At 45.3% G+C, this 9,221-nt stretch overlaps 1 non-coding gene across 1 annotated transcript; it reads right to left on the bottom strand.

Moving 5' to 3' along the window:
• Positions 1-4,550: 4,550 nt before the first annotated feature.
• Positions 4,551-4,618, bottom strand: LOC138505380 (small nucleolar RNA SNORD18). The gene has a single exon (XR_011280171.1). It is a non-coding gene; the product is annotated as a small nucleolar RNA SNORD18 (small nucleolar RNA).
• Between the last annotated feature and the right edge of the window lie 4,603 nt (positions 4,619-9,221).

Raw genomic sequence — 9,221 nt, 5'->3', positions numbered from 1 at the left:
ATTCTCGTCCAACTTGCTGGTCTCGGGACCTAGATTTTTTCCAACCACTACAATATTCCCTTTCCATGTGCAGCCACTCGTTTATTCTTTGGACTATGGCCACTCCCACCAACTACCTGCCCCTCCCAGCAGAAAACAACCCCTGGGTACTGGTGGCCTTGTGCTTGCTGGTGAAATAGAATGTGCTGCCCCAAATGTCACTGCCTCAGCAATGCAGATAATTTGCCGCTAAGCACATTGCCCTCTGCCCTCAGGTGGATTGCATACAAACTGCAGGCACGATAAAGGTTTTGCTAGTAATTCCGACATAGGGTTGCTTACAGGGTGAAATTGAAGACACAGGCGCTTACTAGCCCATTACAGACCCACACCACATGTCGGGTCGAGTCTAGAAATTCACACTAAAAGCGTAATTGCCAAACTAGCTACATTTTCCTCACACTGATCTTTAACAGTTAGGAAACACTCCCTTACCAACTTCTGCTGAACATATTTTCAAACATTTCTTAATTTACTCGGTGGTGGCAACTGGATGGTTATGTTGAATAGGTTTATTTGGTGAGCAATAACCATGACTTGGGGTCCTAGGCAATCTTGTGGGACAAAATGTTGCTAGCCCTTCGATCCAAGCGTAAATACACAAAAAGCCAATGTGGTTTGTCCAGTCCAATCTCTCGCAAATGCAAGGCTCTGAACAGGGAAAAAATTGGGGGGGGGGGGGGTGGAGAGGGTTAATGTGATTTAACCGCAAAAACACCCACTACGTCAAAAGAAAATGAGGAACATTCAAATATGTGGGAGGGAATAAGTGCTCTAAAATGGCAGAAATCTGGAAAGTTTGGGGTACGAGTATGAGGGTGCAGGCCTATGTGAATAGGTTTTCCATGCCCTGGGTGCACAGTGGGTAAAGGAGTTTGTGGGCCTGTTAGTTTGTAGAGTGCAGTGTGTAGGTAATGCCGGCTTGCCTGTCTGGGGGTTTGTGTGTCGTGATTGTAACATGGATTATGTGATGGATGGCTTGAATAATGAAGGCTTTTCTTTGGGCTATGGAATGGAGTACCAGTGCAGATGGAGGAGAGTTGGGGTAATGCGTTCATATTTTGGTAGGTAAGTAGATCATTTGCTGTAAAATACAAGCCAAGGGCACTGCTTGCCACCACCCCAATCCTGAAAGACAGATCCAAGAACTGAAAAGACATGGTGAGGTGGCAGAGCGACAGGAGCATCCCCAGGTCTCAAGAACAGATCTGACTGCAGAAAACCAAGATGGTGAATGAAACCTTTCTGGTAGAAACGAAAACTGAGAATAGCTTTATGCAATGAAATTCAAAAGTAGGCTAAGCGGGTGTCAGGTGTGTATAATTCCACCCCCTCTGCACAGCTGCTCCCAACCCCCAGCTCAGTTGGAAGAGTAACACTGACAATTGTTTGTGAGCCCTCATCAATCCAGCATTCAAGATAGTTTGTTCCGCATGCTGGTCATGGAGGTGACCATGTTCAAGCCATGACCCAGGAGAACATTAGGTGCAAAGGTCCAGCAACGAAGGTCGATCGCTACTTATGGCCAATAACCACACCATGAAGGAGACCATCTGCTATTCAAAGTCAAAGGCCAATCTCAAAACCTTGGATTCCGCAGAGTCTTAGTTCCAGAAACCATACATAGGGAGGTGAAGGGGATACGTTCCTGAAAGAAATAACTGGGTGATTTGTTTCACCCTCTCCAGAAAAGCTTAAAGCCAGAGACCCAGCCTGGACAAGACTGCTGTGATGCATGCCACTAAACCAGCTGTGTACCCAAGTGAGTTGTGACTTTAGCAGGTACGTTTCCACGTAGGTTGATATGCAACCTAGATTAAAACCAAAATACCCCAAATAAACTTTGCCCACGAGTAGAAGGTACACATTCTGAGTTTAAATAATTCAGCTGATGGCCATGCATCTAGTTTGCTAAACATTGCCTAAATGACATAAGAAGCCATGCTGCAGTTGGGTGCATAGGTCGGCTTCTGTGAGCAGATTGTGCACTGGTTGAAAAGATACCTCAACAAGAAATCGTGATTTTAACAAAGGGCTCCTGTAGAGTTCATGTACCACTGGGCGAAAATGGAATGAATTAGATGCCATTTATCTGGAGTTCCATGGCTGGAAAACCTGTCAGTGCTCCACTGCTTTGCTCGCTCTTGTTTCTGCAGTTCTCCAGCAGACGGCAAACTTGGGACTCTACAGTGGGGACCTGCCGATCTACAGCCAAATGCCTTCTGCACACAAGCGATAAGTTGGATGTGGAAGTGGGGCTAGTGCCAGGAGTGGCGCCATCCCCTGTCCAAGCTCGTTTAAGTAGAACCTTACTATGGGGCTTGTCTCCATTAGAGCACTTGTTGAGCAGGACTGAGGAAGAAACCGAATGCTTGAACGACCACGAGTTACAACAGTTATAATGGTATTAGTACCGTCAGATTTGGTAGTGGAGTTTGTGGTGGTCACCAGCATAATCATGACCAACTGCCATCCAAGAGAATAAAGTGATTGTTTAACTTTCTTCAAAAGACAAATTTCACTGATTTGGCAGACTCTGGTTCCTCTATTGAGGGCCAGTTATTGAAAACTACACAGCTTTGGCATCCTTCCGGCTACTAGTTGGCGGCGACGGACACTGCCCATGGAAAGGGTTGCAATAGGTCACACAGAAAGGAACATTCTTCAGCCTCAGATGAAGTTCAAGTTGAGCAAGCACTCCTGAAAATTGGTAAGCCCAAAAATGCACATGGGAAGGGGGTCTCAATAGCCAGACTTGTGACTTCCTGGCTAAAATAGGTAGGGACCAGGCCATGCATTTGGTATTTTCATAGGGAATATATGCTGTATACCCTGGGAATGTAACCAAGAGAACACGAATTGAGTGTTGATAAATTGGAAGCTAGACATTGCCTGAATCTGAATTTGAAGGCGTGCATCCACTAATCGCGACACGTAAACTTTTTTTTATTTGAAGGGTCGTTTTTGAAGGAATATTGAAACCCCCCAAAAATGCCACAACTGGCAATCTTACAGAGCAGAAAGTACTTAGTAGGACCGTGGATCCTCTTCAGGGTTGTTACTGCTTGAGCGCCCCTTTCGCAATGTTACTCTTCATCCTGCAACGAAGTGGCTGAATTAGACGGGGTTACCAGAATATCCTCAAAATCAAGTGCGCCAGCTGTATACAGACCAGAGCACCCACTGGTCTAAATCCTTTTACATTGCTGGGGCAGGTTCACAACCACAAAGCTCGAAATTGGTATTCATGGAGGGGCTGACCTGACCGTGAGTTACTTATTGTGACCCAGGAGCAAATTACCTCCAGCCTCATGAATTGAGTGCCTGGAACTTTTTTTCTTGCCAAACGGTGCAAGGTGCTTAAAAATGTATATTCCTTGAACCCCTCTTAATTACTGTGTTGATGTATTGCACCTACTTTCTTGTCCCTTCCCTTACCAGCCTTCACTTTTTACCTTCACTTTGAATAATGTTCCCTTTTATTTTACATGTGTCAGTTCTTCTGTCTTTGTGATCTCTCGGTAAGTCTACCTGCACTTCATAGCCCCGGCACCACCAGTCACTGCACTATCTCTCCTGTCACCTTGTGATGCACTACCATGCCACTCTCCCTGCTGTACAATTTGGCACTCCTTCATAGTATGCAACAAATTTCCAAATGAGGTTTATCTATTACTTTGTGAGCAACACATTTGACCATTCCAGCGTTTCATGTGCTAGAGGTTTTCAGCTTTTATGCAAATCACCATAGTTTAGGTCAATATATGGATAGCACCAACTGGCTTGGGGAGCCAAAGTATCTCATGGTAGCTGTTGGTATCAAGCTAACCAGACTCTATACCCATCCTGGACCTAAAGAAATGTGTCGCCTAGCATACACAAACCAGTCACTGCCCTTTGGGCAGTCATACCACAGTACTCGATATGATATATTGGGACAAACAAGCTCTAGCTTGGCTTTCAGCCTCAACCTTCACACTGAGTCTACAGCGGTTATGCATTACAAGAAAACCCCACCAACATCCTCGAGGTGTTTTTTGGGGGGCAATTATTGGCGACGGACCAGTTTTCCAAGTCAATTTCAAATGCACTTGCAGTCACTAGCAGTCCAGAATTAGGGAATTTCAACTAGAAGCTATTCCACTATATAGTGAATATGGTTGCCTTCAGGCCACAAGGAAGCCAGAGTAAAAGCTAAGCAGAAAATATGAAGGACGGGCAAGTAAAACGCAAGAAAAAAGTGTTGAATCTAATCAAGTCACTCATCTTCATGGTCATTCCAAGTTGTATCATACTGCTTCCAAGTACTGCAGACATCTATCCAACGCTTTGACCTGGTCATCGTAGAAAGTGTTTCCTTTCAGTTTATCTCCCATTTAGTTGGAGACACAAGTGTTCAATTTCCAGGATGGACAAGCTAAAAGAGCCAACCAACAATGTATTGCATACATGTCCAAGACCAGCAAATAGAATTATTACTCTTCAGTACCTAGGCAAACTACTGCAAACCCGAGATCAGAACTTCCAATAAGATCATGTGTTTCAGAAACACGGACCATGAAGTGGAACCCCATTTTCTGACAGTTAAGTGTCTAGGTGTGTCAAAGATACCAATGCTTTCCTAGGGGATGTAGCAAGAGTTGCACTGTAAACTAAATCACATACTACAGGGATTGAATTTCCTGAGCCATACAACTAGTGATTTTAAGGAGAACAGACGCCTACAGCTACTAGGAACGAATACCTAGGTGACATTACCGGTTTGGGAATGTGTACAAGCTAGCATTACACACCTGTAGTACATTAGGGGCATAGACAGTTGGCACATGATCACTAGAAACTAGTACCCTCGAACTCTTCGCACATCCGCCTCAAACTCACTCAGGGTCAGTCGCTCCTCCAAGCAACGAGTTGGTTGTAGATCTTTCTTCGGCTGGGCCCTCCCTCGACAACAGCCTCCCTGATTGGCCCTCCCTCTGTAACAGCCTCCCTGAAACATGAGAACCATCTCCGGTTCTGGAAGCACCTAAAGACCTTATTTGCTTCTGCTATCCCTCCTCTCCCCTGCTGAACTCCTGACTGAAACTGCACTGGTCACTTGACTACCCTCTGATCTCAGGCCCAAGTCCCCTTTTCCGCCCAGCTGCACTACCTCCCAGGCAACCTGTGCACTTGGGGGCCGTTTCTGTATTTCAGTCCCCACCAGCTCTTAACACTTGATTTCTGCACTAACCAAAAGTTGGCAGCACTTTTTACCCATTGCTTTAGTTACTGTTGATCCTATGTACAGCCCCCTTTGCACTTTCCCCCCTCCATTTGCACAATCTCAATGTCACCTGGCATAGGAAGATAGTTGTCTCAGTCTTCCCTCTGCCCCTCCTCCCCCTTGCCTCGTCACACCTTGAAACACTTGTGTATGGATCATAAACATGAAAACGTGCAGAAAAGTAGCTATCACATAGGAGAAACTCAGTAATGGAGAGGTAAACAGGATAGTCTACTAGACCATTTTCAGGGTTAATGTTTTGCATTTATAGGCCACAAGCCACCACAAAATATATACGCTCCTTTGACAGCACTGGACAGAAAGAGCAGAGGGCACAAAATCTTGCATAACACTCTGGGTTATATTAGTGCAACGCTTCCAAATATTGGTTGCACACATGCAACCAGCCTGAATCCTACTCACGCCTATGGTTGCACTGGTTACAACACAAACGTAAGGATTTACTACAATGACAAAAGGCAGACCTGTGTAATGTTCGGCACTTAATCCAAATCAGAGTTTACCCTATTGTAGTTTCAAAATAGATGCCCTATCGAATAAAAAAACCATTCAACTAAACACCTGCCATGGAGCCGAAAGACCTATTCCAAATAGATCGTTTTAAAGTACGAAGTCTTGGGTGCTTGCAGATTAAAGGAAGGAAGCCAATACATTAGGACCATTATATAGACTAAATAATATCACAGAGTGATTGTGCCAAGACCTACACAGTTTACTTTGTGCCATAAACGTGGTTTACTCCTTGTTGAGCAGGTAGGCTTAAAGCTAATCCTTGCAAACTAATGTAAGCCTTGGATTTTAAGTCATGGAAATTGGTAGCAATGGTGCACTTTCTTCCCGCGCTGTGGCCTTACTGCCTTTGCTAAATTTGAACGTGAAATAAGCTACAAAATGTGTTTGCTTTTACCAGACGATACTCAAAACACTTTAGGCTATTTACATTTAGGCTCAGACAATAATGCAAAGTAGTACACATGAGGTGGAGGGATTGCTATGGGGGCTGGGGAAGGAGGGTTAGGGGTTGATGCTACAGACGGGAGCAGTTTTTTTAAAAAGTACAATCATTCCCAACTGTCTGCTTAAGAGTCAATAGGTTATAAATGGGTTGTTTTCTGAACCATTTATTTGTAAGCATAAAAGCAGTAGGTACCCACAGTCTATTTCACGAAAAACGTCATGGGAAGATACAAAATGTAACCTAATGAAATGGGTTTCAAACGAATTTGAACTGCAGAGAAAAGTGATGTGGTTGGAAAAATTATAATGTAAGGTGCCACTAGGGATCGAGGCAAGCCACAGGGATTTTTTGTCCGAATACTTCACCTGCAGGTCTGTCGCCCCATTAAGTATTGAATAAAGGAAACTGAAAGTTGCGCACAGGACAGAAAAGACTGCGCTGTACATTAAATGCCCCACAGCCTAACTTCGGATTGATCCCCACATTAAGGCCTGTGTTTCCCTCTTCAATGGACGTTTTTTCTGCATGCTTGGCCATACACTGGCATGGACAGTAGGATGAAGGGCAATGTTTAACACAAGCTGTGCAGTTACCTGGAAACTTGGAGAACTCATGGCACCATTGCCCTTTCTTATAAGGGACCATGTTCATGAATAAGCAGCTGCCCCATTCCCCCCCCCCCCCCTCACCAGCACACTTGTGAGAACACCTAGGGGAGATTAAGAAAACTAGGTTAAAAACGTTTTAGGGAAATATACAAGCAAGAATTCCTAAACTCCTTTAAGATCAGATCACGATTATCGTCACTGCTCAGTTGAAACACGGACTGTGATAATGATCATCATGTCAAAAGGAAGCTTTGATTACAAGGTAAACTAACAAATTAAAGAGGGGCCGATGAACAATGTATCGTGGCTGTGGCATTAATGGAAATAATCCCCACATACCACTTTGGAAAAAGATTCTTAGCACTGTGCAAAGATTGACTCTTGTGGTTCATTGCAATGCAAAGCGAAGATCACAAGGTTAACAAAATACCAATAATTCACCGTGATTTCACGCCACACTTTGATACTTAATAAGGTAGCTTTCTTGGTCCAGCCAACTGCAAGCGGTCAATGTTATTTTCTAACAGGAAAAAAAAAATATAACACCTGCTCATGCCAACTTTAAACAAATCTAGTATCTCAGAACTGCATTCATATTGACGTGTGCACACTACCCTGCTCAGATAGAATTGCCAGGTTCAAAATTGGGGCATGTGTGCACAACCACATTTAGAAAAATGATTGCAGGGATCCCCAGAGAGCTAAGGGGAAACCGAGGCACACTGTATTAAACAGATTTATGGGGACTTCAAATAGCCATCTCGACCCTCCTGATGTAACCACTGTTCATTTCCGTGACACTTTCCCTCACTGTCCTTCCCTCTGGCCCAACTCAATCTGCCAGACACACCTTGGATGCTCTCCTCTCAGACATCACTACAACCCTCACTAACCCCTCTGACCACTGACCTCTTCCCACCTTGCTCTCCCACACCCTGGCAGCTCCTCCCGCACTGCCAGTCTCATTCGACCGATGAAGCATGTCAGTCACTGCATTGACCTTTTATCCCTCCTCCAGTCTGTTCTTGCTAACCACCATCTCCAACAACCTGGACATCCTTGCCCTAGTCATGAGGATCCAGATGAAGTCTGCCTCCAAAACCAAGTATTGGTATGACTTTGGCTGCATTGCAAGTACAGGCATCAAGCTCCTCCTCGGATAAACGGCCTGTCGCCTAAACCAAAGGCAATACCATCTCTCCAAGAAAAGGGCTCATGCCCAAGCCTGCATCTCTGGAGCCATAAATAAAATGGCTGAGCTCATCTGCAAAGGAACTTGCCAATCCTACTGCAGTCTCCTCCCTCTTAAGCACTCTGCCCCTCACTGACCACCCACTTTTCCTCCACAACTCTGGATATCCTGTCCTCTACTCCCCCACCCCTGCTTCTCTTGCCTCCCCTGGCCACCCTCGCATACTATCCCTTGTGTCTCCCATTGCAGCAGATATTTCTAGAGTGGTCTGTTCTATGGAAGTCTATTCTGAACAGGTGCTGCCCTGCTCCCCTGTTTCCCCAGAACCATACAAAAAGTGTCACCTCTTGCTCGAGCCTTGGCTGACAACTGCAACCACTCATTCACCAATGGCTCCTTTCCACAATTCTTAAGCACTCTTGCACACCCTCTGAAAAAAGAAAAAAAAAAAAGCCTGCCGACACTTCTTTCCCGGCTAACTAGCACCCTATCTCCATTACCACTTTTGGTCAAACTCATGGAGAAGCTTGTCATCACCAACTGACCCTCCACACCAAAATGACCGGCTGCTTCCAGGACCACCAACCTGGTTTATGGGCATCCAGAAGCACGGAAACTGCTCTTATGAACACCTGTGAAGAACTACTCACCAACATGGATTCTACTACTTCCTCCGTCCTGATAGTCTTTGACAGTCAACTGGCATTGTTCACCTCCCTTTCAAGCAGACCTTCCCAAATGCAAATGAGTCCTTATCTCCATCACACCGTCCACCAGTGGTGTATCTCAGGGCTCTATCCTATTGCCATGGCTCTTCCAAAATCTACCTGGTGCCTCCGATCTCCTTTCTACCCTCATTTCCAGTGTTAGACAGACAGCTCTGTCAAGCTGCCTTCCCCTCTCTTTCGCTGAACTAATGAAACAGAGGGAGCTAGAGGGCCAACCAAGATGGCTGCTTTGGTCTGAGCTCCCGTATAGCCCTGCATCAATCCTGCGAAATCCTGCTGTTCCTTGCACATTAACGACCCAATTCCCTGATTCCTGGCTTCCTGAGCTATCCAGCTGCCATCCCCCAAAAACCTGGACAAAAATGGCCTCTATGCCCTCAAACGACCCACAAGGCCTCGGGGCCGAGTG

This window comes from Ambystoma mexicanum, chromosome 11 (assembly GCF_040938575.1).
Source record: "Ambystoma mexicanum isolate Mex_15411 chromosome 11, UKY_AmexF1_1, whole genome shotgun sequence".
Taxonomy (NCBI): Eukaryota; Metazoa; Chordata; class Amphibia; order Caudata; family Ambystomatidae; genus Ambystoma; species Ambystoma mexicanum.
The sequence above is the reverse complement of the archived record's forward strand: the minus strand, read 5'-3'. Positions and strand labels throughout refer to the sequence as shown.